Here is a 23,577-nt window from a genome sequence, read left to right as displayed (position 1 = left end):
TTTGCACTTAAGAGGTGTTCAGGCAAAGAACCAATCAAGTACCACTTTACAAATCTAACTCTGTAAATCAGAGCACTGTGAAAAAATTTGAGATTGTCACCATCTAAGCTCATACAGTCTCTGTTTCCCATCTGACTCTCAAGTGAAGACACAATTCTCACTCTCCTCTTTCATCTGCCCATGTCTCTTCTGTAGTCCTCTGGATTTGAGTGGACATGTCTCACTATACTTCGTGGAAGTAGTTGAAGGTCCTCTGTAATATCCTTACAAGAACACCCCAAAGATGCATCTCCATTGTGAACAAGTTTCCTTTTCAGTTTCATCAGAACAAGAAATAAGGTGGGGATGGAAGCCTGTAGAGGCAAATTCAAATATGTATTATTTGATTTGGATGGGTAAACTTTGCTTATCCCTAGGAGTGGATGTTTGATGCCTGACAATCCTGTATATTCATGTTGAGCAGAGCAGGAAGTAATGTTCTCATGCATCTTGATTATTGATTACTCATCCTTGTAACAGATCCTGGCTAGCACACAGGCAAAGTACAACCAGTCCTGCTTCATAGTACTGGCTGATTATCAACTCTAGGTAGGAACAGATGATGCACAGTGTCTTGTGCCTATGAGACAGTGGGGAAGCAGGCACAGAAGTGTTCCCAAAGTACCGTGAATAAGACCATTTTGCACAGAACCAAACTGGTATCTTGTCCCTGTGCCAACCAATTCCTGGCACTCTATTGCGCACTAGCTAGTGTCAGCTTGCTGCTGTGCAGGGCCCCATGCTGCAGTGTCTCATCAGTGGGCGCTCAGAACCAGGAGCCACTGGTTTTGTGCAAAGTTAAAATTATTGTCCATGCATTAATAATTCATGTAACTGTTTTTTCCACCCATTCATGGCAGTGAATTATTTGAAATTATTTTTGGCTGTAACTATTGTGACATTAAAAATCAAATTATTTCTGCTGTACAGATAAATACCATCTTTTTAAGCAGAATGACTGCAGATGACAGATAATAGCTTGTAGGATTCACAATCATTTGGATAGCCCATTTAAAATTCTATTGTATTAAAAACTCACAAGCCGATACAAATTGATTCTGACTGCAAACTAAATTTTCATATGTTTTCTTGAATAGATTCATGAATCAGTTTTTTTTTAAATATCACATTGCCTCTACTTATTCTAATAAGATTAGATTTCAGGCATTTCTAGTGTTGTTTTACATCTACCCTTGAAAAATTGATGTTCAAACTTCTAGTGACTGGGCTGAAATATAACCCATAAATTTCTGCTTTGAAAAAGAAATTAACCAACATTATAAAAGGAACATAAACAAGAAAGTATTTTAAAGCCCACTTTTCTGTTCTAACTCTTGCTATTGATGTACCACAATTTTAATGTAATCAAATATTTTGAATGGAACATAAAAAACATGAAATCATCGCTGGGATTTGGTGGATGGAGTTATGTATGAAAAGATTTCACAAGACACAAACTACACTGTGAAAAACATAAGGATTTCTAATGCAAGGAGGTGATAAGCTCATATTTAACATGATGTCTAGGGTTTATAGTGCTTGAAGCAGTTTTCCAAAAAACCTCCTCTCAAATTATAATGAAGTCTAGTTTACAATAACAATTATGTTGGATGTTGTAATCACTCTACGTTTGTTAGTTGCATTTGAAAGAGTTACAGAACAAGGATTAAGGAGATTTACTTAGTCTGTTGTATTGAGAACACAACAATATTTTACTTGCAGGAAACTGAATTAATTCCATATTAGATAAGAAGATAAAATAGTGTAAACTTATACATCTAGTTTAATTCTGAAGGAGTCGTTATACATTTGTGGTGATCTTTTATTAATTTCCTCACAGCAATAATGGAAATCCAAAAAGAAGTCTTTTTACCTTTCTATTACTTTGTCTTTATAAAGCCAATAATGAAGATGCACACTCACAGACTGGGAATCCTTGCTCTTTCTTAATTTTCCTCTTTAAGTGCAGCTATACCCAGAATTTTCCTCATGTAAAGACACAGAAAACGATAGAAAGAAAATATAAGTAAGTTGTGTATTTTCTCAATTAATTGTAAAGACTATGGTTTATGTAAAACTTTGTAGGTGAGGGGCACTTCATTGTACAGGTGAGCTACATCTACTCTTCAATCAATATACATTTTATGTACTTGTATTGGCCCACCAAAATTAAATTTAGGTAGATGATCCTATGATACTAACTCATATAATAGAAAATTGCTTATCATATGTAACTGCAGTGTAGAATACAAGGTAAGTTTTCAATTTGGATTATGGATATGCATTCACTAGGAAAGAGAAGAGCACAGATGTGATCATCTTCATTTCCAGGTGTAATGAGGACCTCCAAAGTGCAGCGTAAACACATGTGCTAATATTTACATAGGTAAAGCTGATGTCTGCTGGGAATCAAGCTTCTATGCACAAAGATTATTTAGAAATCTTTACCTCTAATTCTGAAAAATAGTATCCACACAAAATGTTTGCATTCTATATTAAAACTACAGGCTAAACCTCTCCAGAGTGTGCAGGCAGGACAATGAAATCAGCATTTGCTTTATGGAATGTGTAAGTCTGTGAGGAGTTGAAAATGAAACCGATGAAAATATGTAAGTAAAGACTCTAAAACTTTTCATTTTACTTTAGCTACTAAAGGCAGGTTCAGTTACATTCTGTGAGTTATTAAAACCAACAGAGGACAATAATGGAGGATGCTTTTTAATCAGACTGAAATGATAAATCAGAGTGGCTGCAACTCGTACATTAATAAAATTGTCATACCAACAATTGCTGTTTTTCTTTTTGTAGACCTGAATGTTTAAAATGCATGTTTCTGAAATAAAAACATTTCATCCTAATCTGAGGAAGTTTCCAATTTTATTTGTTTCTTGGAAAAGAAAAATTTTTATAAAGACCCCTTTCTTTAAAAGCATGTGGTGGCATTTTTATATATAAAAGTTGTATTGCTGACAGTAGCAGCACCAAAAATTCACCCCAAAGCATTTTAATAATATAGTATTTCTGTATTTTAATAATATACTATCTCTGTTGCTAAATTAACACAACTCCATACCTTTAGATTTCCAAACCAGGCACAATATATTTTAAAATAAATTATACACTGACAAGTTAAGAGGACTTGAAAGAAAAGAAAGACTTTACTTACAGTACAACCACTGAAGTCCTCATCAGTAGTGAAATTTGTAAAAATACTTTATTCCAACTTCAGCACATAAAATATAGCAGACGACCCTCTTCTCTCCTCTTCCATGTTTCCATATAGCCATATATTTAGTAGGTGTATTTCAGTGACTTATTTTCCCAGCAACAACACGAGAACAGCCCTGTTTTTTCATGCTGAGGTCTACAGGCCAAATGAATGAACAGAAACTGATAATGTATTTAATGACTGTTCATTAAGCTCTGTGAAAAAAAATTAGCAGAGACTACTTTAGGGTACAGGTATACGAAGAAGCTATTGTATAGTAGGCTAGAGTATAAGTTTACTACATACCAATTCTTTCATAACAACCAGCTATTCACATACCATATTCAACTGCAAATGGAGATGGCTCACCATTCATTAAAAAAGCCAAAGTAATTTGCCTCACATGTGCAGGAAACACAAACAGCTATGCATCATGGAATAGTTAACTGGTGAAAATTTGTTTTTCCATCCATACTTTGGACTCCATAGAACTTCCCCCCCCCCCCAGCTTTAAAAAGAAAAATTACCACTTTCTTTCTGTCCTGTTTCTGGACCAATTAAAGGTACTGTTTTCAAGAAAAATTATTACTTATCCCTATGTGTTTCTTCTAGTGTTCTGCTCCTTGACTTTTACCTGTTGTTCAACCAAAAATTTGGATTCTAATCTCAGCACTGTTGAGTATCTGTAAGTTTTATCTGTGAGAATCAGATATGTCTTCATGTGAAAATTACACTAAAATTCAGGTGATATTGCTCTCTTTTCACATGAGTGGGTAATTGTACAGGGCTCTGAAAATTACATTCCAAAAACTAAATACAATATAAAATCATATAATAATAATGCCCTTTAGTTAGTCAGCATGAACTATCTGTAACTGAACATAGTACAGTTTGAATCTTAATTATACTTCTTTCAGTCATAAAATTTCATATTAGTAATGAGAATGTAATTTATGTAATTAGTGCACAAAGGGAATGTAAGTAACAAAAATGTGTATACCTGAACATTTCTAAGTCCCTAATGCTTGGCAAAATATAAATTAATATTGAAATAATAGCTTCCAGCCATCATACGATGATTAGTACAGACTATATTCAGGGAGTTAAACCTTAATTTTTTATGTCCCTTGAAAGAGAAGAGCAGGTACATCTGAGGGTAAGAATTATAAATAAAGCTGCTTGAAAAATTATTATAATGTAACAAGATTGTCAGCTGGTGTTTTGGGGTTTGATTTCTTTTTCTTTAATGAAACAACTTTTTTACAGTAAAAAGCCAAGTAATACAGTATGTAACATTTGAGTATTCAGAGCTATACAGTTTCTGGCATTTTCATAAAAAAATGTAAGGATACTTATTGTATTTTTATTTTAAAGTGAATTGCTCTCCTGTAGTCTTCATTTGACCATTTCAGTAATAACTTTCCATTCGTCCCTCTCTAAATTTATCATTGCTCACATGCTCTACCTTTGGTGGCTTTACTTAGAACCTCTCTGAGAGGAGCAGTGAATCAGCCTAATGCAAACTGAAAGATCACAAAGCAAATGATGCAGCTGGGAGTCTGGTATCAATGTGGAAAGGGTTGATACTATCAGACATCTCGTCATTTATTTATCTCTACAAATAGAAGGATGATCTTGTAATTTAGGGCATGAGTTAAAAATGGAGGAAAGTAACTTCTGAGGATAAACCACAAAATCTTTTTGGGTGGACATACAAATATTCCATGGACAGAGAAAAGCCACACTTGTTCAGCTGTGCATGTGCATGCCCACCCAAGCATTTCCTGTGTTTCTGAACCATGGAGTCAGCTTGCATCATCTGCCAACCTAACTGCATTTGACTATAGATCTACATGTGACAATAAAACAGCATAGTCACACTCAAATATAAAGAGCTAATGATTTTTTGATCTGGGACAGGAAATAGAAGGGAAGTAGGAGAATAGAATAGGAAGTTTAAAATAGAAAGCCTCATATAACTCTTAGAAAAAGGGATTATGAATAGCTTTGGCAACAAAAATGTAGCAGATTCATATTCCACGGTCCATTCAGCAAACTAGACATTTCAGTCTCTTTTCTGAAGTTTCATATATATTCTGCACCATATGTTTCATATCAGGGGCCTTCCATTACTGTATATATGGTGCAATTATAAAAGAAAGTGAGAGGAGTGATGTTGTGCAGAGGAGCTGTATGTCCATTGCCAACAGTTTTTTTCTAAGAGATTGTGAAAGTAACAATGAATTTTTGACAACAGTTCATTTTTAGAATTCTTCCTCTCCTCTGTCCTTTTGGAGAAGAATTTAAGAAGAAAAATAGCTTCTTTGTTTTTTATTTTATTTTGTTTTTAATTTGGAGACAAATAAGATGGTTTATTTAGTCTTTATCACACTTCAAATGTTCTAGCTGCATAAGTTATAAAATATTTATTCTTATACCCACACAGATTGTCCCATGATACAGAAAAGCCAAGTCTGTACCACAGTTAACACCTGAAGGCAGGCACCAATGTTAGTACCTGGTAACAGGATGGTATAACAGTATCTCTTCTCCCATGTCTTGGAAAAAAAATGTTCTACAGTGGTATGATATCCTTGCTTTTAAAGATTTTTTAAGAAAAGTTAAAGAAGGAACAACTTTTAGCACTTAATTATATCTTACCAGGATTTGTAAACTCAGATGCTGACAGGCAGGTTGCAGACTGGCTAGTCCGAGTCACGCATTACCGTCCTTCTTAGCAGCCTGGTCCTTCACAGTGAGTCATGTTCTAAGGAGGATGTGGGTGGGATCACAGCATCACACTGACTCATGAAAAATAGCTCTTTTGCTTATTTGCTAATTTGCAAATATGTAAAGGTCACAGATCCACTTAGTCTTTCAATGGCGCAAGTACAGTGCTATGTCCAGGGAGAGATCGAAGCAATCTATGGTTGGAATGCTAAAGGAAGACAGTAAATTAAAATTAAATAAAAAAAAGTCCTTCAGCCAAGGAGCAGAAACTTGCTTTCCAATCCCACTACTCTATCAGACATATAGTTGAGAACAGCAGAGTAGGAACAAGTGATATCCTAGCTGTGTCTGTTAGCTAAACTAGCACATTGAGGACAATGATCAGAGCTTAGTGTAGGAAGTGTCCCAGAGTAAGGAAAAAGCAGAGAATGAAAGTGACTTCACACTTGTAAGACTGTGTGTGGGATATTGGTACACTTGGAGTACTCCAGTGCAAGAAGGGCACTGAGAAACTGAGCAGAGTCCAGCAGAGCACCACCAAACTGGTCAGAGAGCTGGAGCACATGATGTGCAAGGATACTCTGAAACATCCATCTGGTTATTGTGAGGATGGAAAAGATAAGGGCAGGGGTGTGTGTGTTTTCCTGTTCTCTACAAACTCCTAATGAGCAGTTACAGAGAAGACAAGAGCCAGACTCTTCTGGAAGGTTCATAGCTGAAGGACAAGAGGCAACTTAAACAAATTACACTAAAGGAAAATACAACTAAACATTTTTCGAGGGGGTGGGGTCGGGGAATTGTGGAGAGGGTGATTAAACACTGTGGTGGGTTGACCCTGGCTGAAGGCCAGGTGCCCACCAGAGCCGCTCTATCACTCCCCTCTTTCATTAGACAGGGGAGAAAAGGTACAATGAAAGAAAACTTACGGGTCGAGATAAGGACAGGGAGAGATCATTCTCTAATTATCATCACGAGCAAAACAGAGCGAACTTAGAGAGGGAATTCATCTTACTTATTACTAAGCAAAACAGAGTAGAGGAATGAGAAATAAAACCAAATCTTAAAACACCTCCCCCCACCCCTCCCATCTTCCCGGGCTCAACTTCACTCCCGGCTTCAACCTCCGCCCCCCCTCAGCGGCACAGGGGGACGGGGAGTGGGGGTTACGGTCAGTTCATCACACGGTGTTTCTGCTGCTTCTTCATCCTCAGGGGGAGGACTCCTCTCATCGTTCCCCTGCTCCAGCGTGGGGTCCCTCTCACGGGAGACAGTCCTTCACGGCCTTCTCCAACGTGAGTCTCTCCCACGGGGTGCAGACCTTCAGGAACAGACTGCTCCAGTGTGGGTCCCCCACGGGGTCACCAGTCCTGCCAGCAAACCTGCTCTGGCGTGGGCTCCTCTCTCCACGGGGCCACAGGTCCTGCCAGGAGCTTGCTCCAGCGCGGGCTTCCCACAGGGCCACAGCCTCCTTCAGGTGTCTCCACCTGCTCCGGCATGGGGTCCTCCATGGGCTGCAGGTGGAATCGCTACACCCCCTCATCCTCCCTCCATGGGCTGCAGGGGGACAGCCTGCTTCACCATGGTCTTCACCACGGGCTGCAGGGGAATCTTGCTCCGGCGCCTGGAGCACCTCCTGCCCCTCCTTCTGCACTGACCTTGGTGTCTGCAGATGTTCTTACATCTTCTCCCTCCTCTCTCTGGCTGCAAAAGCTCTCTCTAACTGTTTTTGTCTTTCTTAAATATATTATCACAGAGGCGCTGATTGGCTTGGCCTTGGCCAGCGGCGGATCCATCTTGTAGCCGGCTGGCATTGGCTCTGTCAGACACAGGGGAAGCTTCTGGCAGCTTCTCACAGAAGCCACCCCTGTAGCCCCCCCACTACCAAAACCTTGCCACGCAAAACCAACACAAACACAAAAACAGATTATCAGTGGAGATGGTGAGATTCCCATCCCTAGAGATGTTCACATCTCAGCTGGGCAAGGTGATGAGCAACCTGCTCTAACTTGGAAACTAGTCCTGTTCTGAAGTGAGGGTTGGACCAGATTATTTCAAAGATCATTTCTGATCTGAGCCATTCTCTAGTTAGCCTCCTGTACATAAAATTTTAACCCTCTTAAAGTACTGAAAACCTCCATATGGTTATATTATTAAAATCACATGCTGACAAAGTAATTATAAGAAAAATAATTGTCAAAGAATAAAATACCTGAAGGAAATTGGGAAATATTTTGAAGTAAGTATGATTTTTATGCAAAAGAATTTAAAAAATATATCATAATATGTTTTAGTAAAATACATCATGTTGGCATAAAGAAAAATGAAACATCTTGTTGGCACAAAGAAAATAATCATTGATTAAACACTGTTCAGGCTGTCAGGATCTCATGAAGAAAGATATTTTATATACTTCATTAGTCTGTGCACAGTATCAACCTCTGCTTCACTGCATGTCTTCTGGTAGTTTTGAGGAGCAATGAAAACGTTCTTTCTCCTGTTATATTAATAATAACACTACAGCATTTTTATGATTGTATCTACAGATACATTTTCAGCAGCAGCAGATATGACATAAAGATGGAAAGACTGAAATTTGATTTGGTGCCAATTGTTATGCTTCTAGGAAGGTTACATCCATGTTTGTGTTTAGTAGCAGCGAGGGTTATGCCACTTTGTGGTCTGAGGTTTGTGCAACATATCTGTATACATACCTGTACCTAACCGGTGATGAGTATGCATACCTGTATCTAACTGGCTTCAGAAATGCCATCCCAGATTGCCCAGCTATTAAGAACAGAATCCCACACTCGTAGAGAGGAAAGCACTGGAGGATCATAAGTAAAAAGTGTTTTCCTCTGGAAACCCCCCCTCTGGAGTGGGGGGACCATGTACCAAATGGAAGTTGAATATGGTCAAGTGACATGCTGTAGTAGGATCTTGAATAAACTTCAAGTTTAGTAGAGTGCACGCCATAATAACCACTATACATCCTTTCTGCATTGCTATACAGTGTATTTTAAAACTTTTTCCAGCACAGAACTCCTGTTTTTAGAAAACCTTAGTGTCTCACTACAATCTCCAAATGAAGACCCAAAATGCAAGTGCCCTTACTAAGTCCCAACCCCTCCCACCAGGTAAGATTAGGTTCCATTTAATTTCCATAGAAGGATTTAAAATGAATCTTTAAATCATGTTAACAAAAAGCAATTTTTAGTCAACTAAATCATCTGAATTACTATATGTAGTTACAGAGGTGCACAACTCTACAAAGATAAATTATCAGAACCTCACTGAGGACAGAGCGACTCCAGGAAGATTCCAGCATTTTGGTGCCTGTAGGAAGGATGGGAGGGGTTCTGAAGCATTTGCTTCTCTTAAATGATTACCAACTACTTCTTATTGAGAGAAAGAAATTTAGAAATTAGAAAGAAATTGTCATTAAAAATTATACACTCTGTTAAGCTTCCTGCAATAGCAACAGCTATTATTCTGTTGTTTATTCAGTTTAGAAAAAATGCGTTCAAAAGCTCTACATTCCCTACAAACTGTGTTCTGGTTTGGTGTGAGTTTTTGTTTGTTTGTTTGTTTGTTTTTTAATTTAACATCTTTCATACACTATAATGAAAGGTAAGGTATTCTGGTATGAGGTTTACCCTCTTTCTAAAAATTAATGTTAAATACTCATTCACACTACGTTAGGCATTTCATCAGAAAAAAAAAAAAGAAAAGTTTACATAGCCATCCTAAACAACATACGTCTTCAACTTCAGTGTTTAGACATCAGTTATTTTAATAATAGCTTACTTATTTTAATTTCACTTAACTGAATAAGGCATATCTTTATTTTGTACTCAGTATTCTTGTACAGGGATTGTTTTGTTTCAGAAAAATAAGGTGAAAGATTGAATTGTCATAGTTTGATATTTACCACTATCTGTAGTTTAGTGACATGCAAGTACATCCTGGATTCATTTCACAGAAATTGCTTACATTAAGTTTGAGTAATTTTTGGCTGTTCATGTTTAAAACATGTTCTGTTCTCTGTATTGGGTCTTGTGCTAAACATTTTTACTTTTGCTATTTCTCTCTGTCAATACCATCCTAATAAATTTGAATACTTTTTCAGTAGATCAGGATGGAGGGATAAATTTTCCAATTATATGATGTTTTTGTAACTAGTGGAAGCCATCATGCAGACTGGGAGTGAAGTCCAAATGTGTGCCTGGTGAGAGACACACTGAAACTTGAGTATTTTTTTAGCTAGTATTTTTTCAGTTTGACCTACTGGCTAGTTATCAGATGTAGTTATGAGAGTCACTGTATTTCATTTACGTAATAGATAATTTGTGGACAATCAGTGAATCCTGAGGTACTTTAAAGAATTGTTGAAGGATTTTTGCCATAACTGTAGTAATATCAGTGGTCAAGCTAGCTAGTTAAAAATAGCTTCACGCTACGAAGCATTTATTTTGCCGTTGAGTTGCAGACATGCTTCCCATGCTGCTTCTCTGTCTAAAGTGGTGTGATACATTAACGAGTCTTCATGCCTTGGAACCTGATGCAAACACAGTTGGGTTATTAATTTATGTTTCTCAAAAGGATGTGCACAAACGATTTAATAGCTTTGAAACATCCTTTGTTTATCTGTCTAGAAATGAGTAATTTCCATGGAGACCTCTTTAAAGCTTTTATGTCTTGAATAAATAACAGTTATGAATAGCTGAGATTCTCTTGTCAGTCAGTAACTGATCACTTTAGCTGTGAAGCCTCTCATATGTTACAGATTTTTAAGCCCAACCTATTTTTAATAGCTTTTCAGTAAATATAAAAATCCTCTAAGATCTCGCCCATGAAAAATACTTTTGTCACTGAACAATACTTTTCAAGGTAGTGAGTGGGTCAGATTCCTACATGACCATAGGCATGCAGCTTACATGTAATTTTAAAACTCATGTATTATTTTGTATAGCTTAAAGTTCATATAGCAGATTAAATTGGGGTCAGTGAAAAATATACAGAATTCGAGTTAGGGAGTTTAGTAAATTATTTATTTTTCTTGATTCCTTTTTTTGTTCTCATGATTTTATCTAACTTCTTTGGCAGCTTGGGTTTTGCCTTTGTTTTCTAAGATAAAAAGTATAGGAAAGGCCAGAAAACTTATGAATCCTTATTCATTATGAAACAACATTTTGAAAGTTTATTACAGTGTGTGATTGTCTCCCTGGAAGAGATTAGTTAATTGTTAGGCTTTCATGATTATTTCTGATAAGTAATATCTGCAGTTTGTTCCTTGAGCTCTGATGCATTAATTCTATTTTCTTGACACAGAAAGAGGGATGTTTGTGTTTTTTACATGAAGTGTTTTTAGAGACTTTGCCTTGGGTGAAAATTATCTGCACAAAGAAAGCAGCAGCTAGTAACCACATTCCATTCCCCCTCATTGTTTTTACATCAGCCTGCTGATGCTGTCATTTTATGATGCTGTGCATCAATAATTCTTATTTCATTTTAAAATGCTAATTAGAACAAAAAAGCTTTCCTGTCATTTATTTTGCAGGTAAATGTATTTTAATTATGTGCAAAGAAAATGGTAATTGCCAGGAATAAATGTACTATGCTGTTTCAGGTGAATGAAGCAAACAGAAACATACTGGCTTACAGAAATTTAAATAAGTAGGTTTTGCCTGTATTCATGTTACTTCATATCTGAAAGTTATATATATATATATATATAAATATATATATATAAAAGCTGCAATTTACATGTGAAAACCATATTAACATATAAGGTTTTGGTGTTAGGTGCCAAGTATCCCATGGAAATATCTAGTTTCATGAATTTTTCATCATTTTAACTCAAAAATCAATGAAATTATTGAGAGTATCATATGATTTTGATATCACAAATGAAAGAAAAAAACCCCAACAAAATGCTTAGAATGCCTACTGCAATCATTTGGCTAAAGGCTAGAAAGTTGATTTAAACTTAATTTGGTCTTGATTGTAAACTGTCATTGGATCTCAGTGAACGTGTATTCAGACAAGGGCAATGGTCACAATTTTTACCCATTAGTGCATATGCAGTAATAAAACATTTCTTTTATACATTTGTGTGTGTGTGTATGTGAATCTGTGACTTAGTTACTTTCATAAAATTTAATTGTATGTATAGCATAGCATAGCATAGCACAGAACAGAACAGAGCAGAACAGAAAGGAATGGAATGGAATGGAATAGAATAGAATAGAATGGAATGGAATAGAATAGAATAGAATAGAATAGAATAGAATAGAATAGAATAGAATAGAATAGAATAGAATAGAATAGAATAGAATAGAATAGAATAGAATAGAATAGAATAGAATAATTTCAGTCAGAAAGGACCTACAATGCTCACCTAGTCCAACTGCCTGATCAGTTCAGGGCTGACCAAAAGTTAAAAGACATTGATGGCACTGTCCAAGTGCCTCTTAACCCCCTCTGACAGACTTGGGACATTGACCACCTCTCTAGGAAGCCTGTTCCACTGTTTGACCACCCTCTGGGTAAAGAAGTGCTTCCTGATATCTAGTCTGAACATCTCCTGGTGCAGTTTTGAACCATGCCCACACATCCTATCACTGGATACCAGGAAGAAGAGATCAGCACATCCTTCTCCACTTCCCCTCTTCAGGAAGCTGCGCAGAGCAATGAGGTCACCCTTCAGCTTCCTTTTCTCCAAACTAGGCAAACCCAGAGTGCTCAGCTGCTCCTTACAGAATATGCCTTCCAGAGCTTTCATCTGGTCTTGTTGCCTTTCTCTGGATGCATTTGAGTACCTTCACACCCTTAAATTGTAGGGCCCAGAACTGCAGACAATACTCAAAGTGAGGCCACACCAATGCTAATATGACTTTTTATGCAGAGGACCTAAGCTACAGCCAAAGAAAATGTGTAAGAAATGTGACTCAAGATTCACAAATTTCTTTTCCATCACAACAACTAACATTAATACACAATGAAAGAAAAAAGACCCAGAAAGATTTTGTCAATGCTTATTTCCTGTATAAATTTTATGTGCTTAAGAGAAGCTCTCTTAATCATTGAGTTTCTCCAAATTGATATTTTTTTCTGGAAAAACAAAAAGAAGTGCAGACATTTTGCCACTCCCAAGAAGCTGTTGGGTTTTGGCTTTTGTTCGAACTTCTATTCACATTTTTTTTTTTTCATTTCCAAATAAATACAGACATTACTGCTCTCAGTGAGTCCAGTGCAAGGTTTATCTGAATTATACTAACATAATATAGTAACTAAGAAGAGTATTTGGTGTGACGTCTCCAAACAGTAAGTGTATCCTATAATTTTGTCTGTTTCTATCTGTACACTGGATATCACAAAATACAGTCTCACAGTGGGTCCACATCTTTTATTTTCAGTACTTTTTTCTTGTAGAGTATTTTACAGAATACTTATTAGAGATAGGTTGACCATGAAGTATGAAAAATTTGAGACATGTCTACCAAAGACAGCAGTGAAATTAGCGACAAGTTGAGTGAGGGGACATTCTGAGCATTCAAAGAAAAAAGAAGCAGCAACACAGTGAGCAGAACAGCAAACTCTCTGGGAAGGAAAAAGTCCTCCTCCTTTTTTTTTTTTTAATTCACAGAGTTCAGAGGACCACAGTGAATGCAAAAATGTACTGTAGCAAGGGATGTTTTTGTGTGTGCCTGGTTGAAGATGTTCAGGTGAATGCCAGTGGGAGGGTACAGGAAGAAAGAGGAAAACAGAAGCAGGAGAGGACTCTGAAAGATGAGTCAAAATGAGTGTGTAAGTTAGATGATGCTTAAGGATTTTGAGTACTTTTGGCATGATCAGTTTGTGTGTTATAAATTACATAGTGGGAGAACAAGGTCTATGCAAAACCATAGAGCTATACAAGGCAGTTGCTGCAAATACAGAAAAAGTTTCACTTCTACATTTTCCAGTTGTTCACATTCTCATTAGATGTTTCTTGTAAGTATTGATGGCTCGTATTGTATCAGGAATTATCAGAGCCTTCAATAAAATCTGTTGTATTACTTGGAATTTCTATCGGTAGCTCAATGTGTTTAAAAGAATTCTCAGGCTTCAAGTAAATATTTTGATAATTTACTTGGACAGGCAAATAGGTGGAAACACTGCTTTTTTGACAAGATGGAAAGAAGAAAGCTTTTTGAATAATTGCTATTTTGGTGTGCTAAAGTTTGCCTTGTACTTACAAATTAAAATCTTACATTACATCTCTTTAAAAGTCTCTTTTTATAGCTTCATCTGCTATTTTTTATTGTGAGGAACATATACACAAGGTTTGTTTAGTTACACCTAAGCACAACTGATGAATTTTAAATTGCAAAAATAACTAAATTAAAAATAAAGTGAAGTTTTATGAGTAGACAAAAAGAAAGATCTGTAACAGATGGAGGATGAAAGTATCAGATTTTTATATAATTATTTCTCAAATTAGTATTCTGTCATAGTAAAGAAAGAATGAAAAAAATGCTGAAAATATTAAAGGAACACTTCACAGGCATTTTTTTCAAAGCTACCACCCTTTTATTTTTACAATTTTTGCTATGTCTCTTGCTTTAGGGATTTCATGTTAATGAGACTGCTGTGCACCGTGATTTTTTTTTCTCCTTCTCCTAATAGTAGCATTAAAAAGCATCAGGAATAATGGATTGCCAGAGCATTAGTAGCAGCATATTTGCCTTATGCTTGGGTGGATGATAAATGGTGGCATCATATTATTTTAACATTTTATTTATTTTTTCTCAATCTATTCATAATTGGTTTACTGCATCAGAAGTTAGTCATAACAGACTAACTGATCAGTCTCCTCACTTACCAGAACTATACTGGGTTAAAATGGTTTATTGCTGGAATCCATGCAGAGTTATTAGTCCAGCTAGGAAAAAAGAAGGGGAGTACATACAGTTTCTTTATGGCTAGCCTTTAATTTGACAGTAAAATTCTGAGATTGGCACACATAAGAGGCTTAGTGCCTCTCTTAGTGCGTCCCTAGAAAAGAGATGCTTGTAGTTTCTCAGCTTAGAGCCTGTTTGCTTAATGCATAGAGTGGTCTTGTAGTCACCTGTTTCAATGGCTATTCTTTTGAGGACCTCCTCTCACCAAGTAGCTGTTGGTAAGAGTATTCCTCTCACACTAACTGAAATATCTTGCCTCTAAAGTATAAGTCTGTGAAATAGATACCAATAAGAAGGTAGGTAATATTCCAACTTGGAGACTATATCCTATCAAGCAGTAAAAATTGCTTACATAACTTAAATAATAAGTAATATAACAATGACATTTATGTTTTAATATTAAGTACAGAAATAGGGACTCATAATTAAAGAAGGTTCTCACTATCAATTCAATAAGTCTCATAAACATGGCATGGATCTAAGACCAGAACTGCTGCTGGTATTGTTGGAAACTGTAGACTGCTGTGGTGGTAGTTTTCTGAGAGACTGGGACAACAGGCAACTTCCAAGACTTCAAACATACATGTACTTGTCCTCAGATACTAGACAATTTATCTGCTAACAATTAAATCTCAAGTATTAAACAAATATACCAGTCAAGCCTCAGATTTGACACCTCCAGTCTTACATCATACCATTGCTTCTGACAGCCACAGCGTAGGATGGTTCTTAGTCTCCAGGTCAAGATATACCCTTGAGAGCTCTTCAACAAGGGGGCCCAAGGCCAAAGTGAAAACCTCTCTTCACCATATTCCACTGTGTTGGAGCTGGTGCCTATACATATTGTTTCTCTGGAGAAAGACTAGCCTGATCCAAAGGTGTTGATCTTTTGACAGGTTAGACCACCTTTACAGTGCTGGTCTGTTCTTGCACCTCCACATGTTTATGGCCACTTTGCAAACTGGGTACCCAACTACACATTGGATCATCTGATTCCTTCAAATAGTTGCAGACTGTTATCTTAGTTTTACTGTTTTTACACAATTATGCCAAAGAGGTAGATAATACAAAATATTTCACTTCCTACCTGAAATTGGGTAGTCTTGTGGTATATCTGTGTGCAAAGCAAACAGAATGATTTGAGTTTCTCCTTTAAATCAAGGTTTGTAGTAACTTGAATGCAAGGCAAATAGGATATGTTTCTCAAATATGTTTCTCATACAGGCCTGTCATTTGTTATTTTGAGACAAACTCAAGATCTCCCTGTTTGCAACAGCAACAGAATCTCTTTGTGGGTAAAGCATCTACTTTAAATGAACAAAGAACTTGCTTCAGGTAGTCAGTGTCAAAAGCACTAAAGGTATCCCGTAGCGGGGGGTGGGGGGTGGGGTGGAACTAGGTGATCTCTGAGGTCCCTTCCAACCCAAACCATTCTATGATTCTATCATGATGAGAAGGAGCAGAGAATTTTGAGGACAGACTGTTTTAGTTAACAGATCTGTTATCCAAACAAATAATTATTCAGGTCCAGAACTGAACCAGCTCCTTCTATTCAAAAAGGATTCAGTACATGATCATTATCAAACTTCTCTCTGTAATGGAGAGTACACCATTTAAAATATTTCATAGTTTATATTCCTTCTCAGACTCTCTGGCTTGCATCATGTACACATAACCATAAAGCAACTTATACTGACAGGGACAGGTCAGTTCTTTGACCTTGTGTAGTAATCTCTATGTAATTCTGTTGCTTACTACACTTTTTAATAGACTATGTAAAGAACATTCAACATAGCTGCCATAAATGTGACATCAGAGACACCAATCCCTCCAAGTTTTCTCAAAGGAAATCATCTTGCTTCAACTTCATTTTACAGCAGAGCACATGGTGGTTAAGGTAAACCATTCTACAGAAGACTAGCCATTTAGAGCTGTACTGGTAAGACAACTACATGCAGGCAGATGGCGAGTGTCATGTGCATTTGTTTAATGTATACATGGAGACCTGAGGCTGCTGCATGTCCCAGGTGTTTTGTTCTCTTTCCTATGTAGATATTTCTGTGAGTGGTGTGGAGGAAGGAGAAGGATCTGACTATTTTGGCGGACACATTTTGGAAGCTTGATTAGAACAGTGCCTGTAATCAGGCTGACCAATATCTTACTAATTCTGACTGCACAGCAAGTGCTACTGTATGTCCAGTATGCCACGCACAATGATGTTCTGTTCAGGGACAGCAAGCCTCGACACAGCCATATCACACTAAAATCACCAAGCGTGTGTGATAGAAGTCCGCTCAGTCTTTCTGTAGAGAAATGTGGGATCCTTGTGTGAGTCTGAAGATGGTTAGGATTTTAGGTCACTGATACAGTTCACCAACAGTTTGACTCAGGAAACAAAAAGGAACAGGAAAAAAAAAAAAAAGAGCACCAATTTGGAATGACACCTGTAGTACCACCATCAGTGCAATGTAATTGTGTGACATTTATGGAGCTATTAAACAGATGGTTTGCGTATGGATCATTGCAATCAGTTTGAAAAGAAGCAATATAAGACAAATCCAGTGTCTAACTATAATAGTAAACATTTGCATAATGATTCGTTTATTTTTGAAAAGTGTGCAAAGCATGAAGAATACTAAATGCATTAAAATAGCATGATACAAATAGATGTTTTGGAAATCATTTAGTACTTAAAATAAATGTGCATATTTTTCACCTTTTTAATTCCTGTTTTTCTATTCAAAGTTAATTACTTACAATAACAAGAGCTGATCAAATCTTTAAATTTAAGTTTCCCTTCAGCCAAAAATACCTTGGACCTGGGAATTGAGAAAATAGATACATTTGTTGATTTCAGCTTCATTTGTCCAAGTCCAATTTTCAGTTAAAACAGCACAAGAACTTCTTGAAATTTAGTTGAACTAAAAATAAAATAGTCAGGAGAATACCTTAAAACTATATCATTGGAGATATTAGCATTAGATGCCTTTTACTGACTATCACAAACTGACAAAAGGGCTAAATCTTCTATTTTCTCAATATTCAGGTTGTTTAAAACTGAGCATCTTCACTACATTGTGGAAGCCAGATATGTTAAAGTTTCATTCAAGCAAAAAAAAACAATCTCGAGTTTTACTATGTCCCAGAGATTAATATGGTCAGATAATAATGCTAATTAATCTTTCCTGGGTTTAAGAAATTTATGAGCTAATATTTTTTGCAAGTCAATTAATATAAGGTCTTTCCTGTAATGCTTTCTGCTTTGCTTAGCTGAGTGTTTTCATCAATTTTAATGAAGAAACTGTCAATTTTGGAAGAAGTTAAAAAAAAATGTATTACAAAAATATTTTTCATACTGTTAAGTTAGGCAGTAAAATTGATAGTGCATTATATAATGGGGTTAAGGTAAACCAGAAGGTATTGTCAGAACTCTTGGTTACGTCATAATATATGAGGACTAAATTCAATTAAAAAAAAAGATGCTGACAGAAAAGCCTTTAAAAAGTGAAGAAAAGAAAAAGAATCAATATTGATAAGTAATAAGTTGTATCTTTTTGATACAACTTTATTGATAAGTAAAAAGTTGTTTCTTTTTAATTTCTTGCCTTTTTTAAATTAAAAAAAAAAAAGAGGAAGAATTATTTTTATTTTCTTTCCTTTTGTTTGTCTAAGTAAAATAAACCAGCATGACAGAAGTTTTCCTTATAGGGAAAGTTCTGTCCTCGTTCCTGTAGAGGTCTCTTTATACTATACAGCAATGCCTATTTATGTGTCCCTAAGACTGTCTATTTATTATTTCTCTGTATTACGTGAGGTTTTTAGCTACAGGTCATATTGGTGTGTCATCCTTACCTAACCACAACACTTGTGCTTTCTGTACTCTTTCGCATCTGCCTGGCTGGGGGGCAGCAGGACAGGAGGTGCACAAACTTTATCTCTCAGTTCCCGGTGCAGACTTGGATGCGGCCGGCTGTGTCCATCCCGTTTGATGGGAAGGGAAGCCGTGTAAGCAGCACTGGTGGGCTCTGTCATTGAGCCCTAGGGATGCACACACGAATAAAGCTGGCGGAGTTGAGGTTAGTGGGAGAAACAACTGACAAAAACTGAATGCTTGTTATTGGACTGGCATAAGGAATATGACAAAACCAAGCAACTCCAAACAGAAAGCATGAAAAAAGATGTGCATTTTGGAATTATGATTGATATGGGAGGAAACCATGGTGTCTATTTGCAATACACAATGTGTTACAACACACTGAGCAAGAAACCAGCTTGCCTGGGTAGGTGGCAATGTCCGGATGCTGGACAGGCAGGCGGGTGGTGGCATCAGTATCCTGATCAGGGGGAGTCTTTGTTTAGCGGGAGAAGTGTGGGGTGGAAGAAAAGCCAGCGTCATCCTAGAGGCCCATACAGGGACAGCTTGAGTCATTAGTCAGAGGACGCAGCATGTTGCTAATTACTGTGTTAAAAAGAGACATGGGTTCACTGTTTAAAAATATGAGGCCAGATTTTCTTCCTGCTGACAACTTAGGCACTATCTCTGTTGGCAGATTAATTAATGTAACAGATAGCTGAACCAAATGTTCACAAATCCTAACCACTTTAAAAGTTTCACCAAGAATTTTTTTCAGTCTCTTGGTTGCTATATTATTCTTCTTTCAAACTCTGTAAATCAGGGATAAATGTGTAAGGCAGAAGAAGCCCTAACTAGCTTTTATCTTCTTAGTACCTCTAAAAAGAAGTTATCTGTGGTAAAAAAGTCATTTTTCTCACTCTACATCTAGAAGGTTATTTTGTAGTCACCTGATGCCAAGTATTTCAGTTTCTAAGTATCAATGCCTTTTCTGCATATTGTGATGTCTTATATCCTCTTTACTAAAATTATAGCTGAGAAACTGCTGTTTTCGTTCTGCTCAAGTAAACACTTTTAGTTTTCTTTTTTATTTCCCAGTAAATGTAAACAGTAACAAATTAAAAAATTCCCCTATTGTAATTTGAGTTATATGTTACTTTCTTTATCTGAGCGTCAGCTGCTCAGCTACTGCTGCTTAAATACGGAAAAGCATGTATAATTCTTTCATTTGAAATAGGATAATAACTTTATTTTTCATCTTATCATCGAAGTATTATTGTTGAGTGGAGGAAAACATAAACTAGTATTAGGATTCCACAGTCAACAGCAAATTAATGTTGGTTCAAGTAAATTTATGAGATTTACCTTTTAAGTATTATACTATATGTAAAAGGATTGAAGAACATTAGGGGACAAGATACTTGTGTGATGTAAACTGGTGAGAGCAATTTATTGAAATGCCAGGAAATGCCAGCTGATGAGCAGGCATAGAAAGCTTTCATGCTGAGTGCTAAAAAAGGAAAATAAATGTACCTTTTGATTAAGGAAGGCTGATAGAATAGGAAGAAAATGCCTCATTTAGAATAGAAATGTAGTTTTCAGAATGTGAATAACATTTATAATAAAAACTATTCTTCTCAAGCTTCCAGTATTCATTATTTGTAAAATGAGATATTAAGAATGTTGTTCATTTTCACCTGGTTTTCATAACGCATAAATGCCACAGGCTTTACCTCTTGAGTAGCAGCATGCAGCAAAAGCTTGTCTGCTGCAACTTAGCTTTTCTTTTAAAAATACATTACTTGTGAGATTTGAGATAAATTTAAAGCTCTTCCACACAGCTGAAAGTCCCAGATTTTATTGATCTGTTTTTCCATAAGAACTAAGAATTCTATAAAAACATTTCACTTTCTCACTAATGTGGAGTATAGGAATGTGTTTTGATCCCTTTCAGTAACTGTGAGCCGTCTGGTGGACTTTTAGTTTTGAAAAATAGTGATTAGTTACAGCAAGATGGTTCATGTACCTGGGCCTTACATGTTTCTGTATGCTTAGTGGACATGTGTTAAGAATCATTCATACCAGTGTGCTTTCTACTTAACACATATGAACCATCTTTTAAAAATTTCTTTATAAAACCAGTATTTGGATTATTCTCGATTAGCAGCGTTACTTGCTCCCTTAAATCTTTCTGAATGCTATCTTCCCTGATAGCTTAGTACATCACTGTATCTACTGCACTAGTGCTCTTGTGGAGATGTTAATTATTCTAGTCAATTGTTAGTAGGGGATTTTTGCATGGGAAAAATAAAAAACCTAGATAATACAAAAGAGGCTTCAGAGTAGCCTGATCATGTAGGTTTTTTTTGAGAGCTCAGCAGCAAAACCATACTTCTGTCTGAATTGAAACATAGACTTGTTATATTTGTGACGAAATTGTTAATAAAGTGAAAATGTTTACTTTGAGTCTGTAAGATGCACTTTTCAATAGAGCATGTAATCTTGACTTATTGATTACTTATACACTGGGCCTTTAGGGATTCATACTTTTATATTCTATCCATGAAGAGAAAACCAAGAAATGCCCAACATTGTATATGTTCCATATTGTCCTTTATTTTCTAACTTAAATTATAAATAAGGTACAAATAAGACAAGAAGGGGAAAAGCATATGTCTGACATCTTGCTGTAAAGGAAGACAAAGAAAGAAACAGGAGTTAAAACTGTTATTAGTAACAGTCTAGATGTTTGGGCAGTGGCCATGCTGCTATATAAACATCTGCATAGTAATATACGTGCTAGACTTACGTAGACATTAGAAAAATTAGAATTGGATTATGAAGCCATAAAAATTTAAAAATTCCCAAATTAAGAACATAAAAACATTATATTATTAGTGGGATACAAAAACTGCTTCAGTGAATTATTTTCCATTTTCTTTGATACAATAAAATGTAACGTGTTAACATTTTTTGTTATGTGCTCAGGGTAGAACTTTTTTATAAAAAGTACCAAAATGCTAACATTTTTCAACCTGCATTAAATTTTAATGTATTTACTTCTATTTTTAAAAATTATACCTGTAACGTACAAAGCTGGACAACATGGACAAGTTATTAAAAATTAAGGAAGAATTCTAACACCCATTTTAATAATAATGGTTTGTTTTTTCCTGGATGAAATAATTCCTATAAAAGAATGAGAAAAAAACCTGTCATATAAAGTATTCTTTGACTCCAGATAAACTTTTCCTGCCTACCAGTCTCGTTGGACCATTTTAGCAACTTGTCCAACTGCTCCACTCCTGAGGAATCAAACAAATGCATTATAATACAGGTTTTAACATGTCAGCAGTCTCAAAGTGTGGAAAGATAGCATCAGAAGCATAAATTCTTACAAGCTTTCAACACTTAAGATAACAAGGAGAAAAAGATGGTACAATATTTATTATTTCTTTTATAAGCAGATCATTTTGGAAATGGATAATGTAAATCATCCTTGAGAGAGGTTTTAAAATAAAGATTCTTTTCTTTTGTATCAGGTGCATAAATTTAACCTTCTCCTTTTCTCTGTCAGTGGATATGAATTTAGATGTAAAGCTATTTTAAGGAGGGTCTTGGATAATGCAAATTGATTTAAAAGGAATACTAGCTCTTCCCACCCTTTTTTGTGTACAATCCACTGATATGTGGAAGAGGACCTCTGAGTACATGGCCAAGGAGAAGGAATAGCTCTTTGCTTACATAATACTATTATGTAAGTTAGTTCATTGTATAGATGACCAAAAGTTTTCAGGGGCTTAAGGTCATAGAGATCACTGTTTATTCTCTTATTTAAGGAAATTAATATTCCAATATAAGGCTGTATTGCATTTTTGCAGCAAGGTTTTTGCAGCAGGGGGGCTACAGGGGTGGCTTCTGTGAGAAGCTGCTAGAAGCTTCCCCTGTGTCTGACAGAGCCAATGCCAGCCAGCTACAAGACGGACCTGCCGCTGGCCAAGGCCAAGCCCATCAGCCAGGGTGGTATTGTCCCTGGGATAACAGAGTGAAGAAGGAAGAATAACAACCTTGGGAAGCTTTTGCAGCGCAACCGAGAAGTGAGAAACTCTGCAGACACCAAGGTCAGTGCAGAAGAAGAGAGAAGAGATGCTCCACGCACCAGAGCAGAGATTCCCCTGCAGCCCGTGGTGAAGACCATGGTGAGGCAGGCTGTCCCCCTGCAGCCCATGGAGGAAAGATGAGGGGGTGTAGAGATTCCACCTGCAGCCCATGGAAGACCTCACACCAGAGCAGGTGGAGGCACCTGAAGGAGATTGTGACCCCATGGGAAGCCTGTGCTGGAGCAGGCTCCTGGAAGGACCTGTGGCCCTGTGGAGAGAGGAGCCCACGCCAGAGCAGGTTTGCTGGCAGGACTGGTGACCCCGTGGGGGACCCACACTGGAGCAGTCTGTTCCTGGAGGGCTGCACCCCATGGGAGGGACCCACGCTGGAGCTGTTGGTGAAGAACTGCAGCCCGTGGAAAGGACTCACGTTGGAGCAGTTGGTGGAGGACTGTCTCCCGTGAGAGGGACCCCAGGCTGGAGCAGGGGCAGAGTGTGAGGAGTCCTCCCCCTGAGGAGGAAGGAGCCGCAGAGACAGCGTGTGAGGAACTGACCACAACCCCCATTCCCCGTCCCCCTCTGCCACTGCGGGGAGGAGAGAGAGAAATGGGGAGTGAAGTTGGGCCTGGGAAGAAGGGAGGGGTGGGGGGAGGTGTTTTGAGATTTGGTTTTATTTATCATTCCTCTACTCTGTTTTGCTTGGTA

The 23,577-nt window shown here is 37.0% G+C and overlaps 1 long non-coding RNA gene across 1 annotated transcript; it reads right to left on the bottom strand.

The window, feature by feature from the left end:
* Window positions 1-227: 227 nt before the first annotated feature.
* Window positions 228-3,456, bottom strand: LOC142599406 (uncharacterized). The gene is made up of 3 exons (XR_012832960.1): window positions 3,206-3,456; window positions 1,913-2,025; window positions 228-353 (listed from the first exon to the last, which is right to left on the bottom strand). It is a non-coding gene; the product is annotated as an uncharacterized LOC142599406 (long non-coding RNA).
* Window positions 3,457-23,577: the final 20,121 nt, after the last annotated feature.

Source organism: Balearica regulorum, chromosome Z, assembly GCF_011004875.1.
Source record: "Balearica regulorum gibbericeps isolate bBalReg1 chromosome Z, bBalReg1.pri, whole genome shotgun sequence".
NCBI classification, from domain to species: domain Eukaryota; kingdom Metazoa; phylum Chordata; class Aves; order Gruiformes; family Gruidae; genus Balearica; species Balearica regulorum.
Note: the sequence above shows the minus strand (reverse complement) of the source record. Positions and strands in the feature narration are given on the sequence as shown.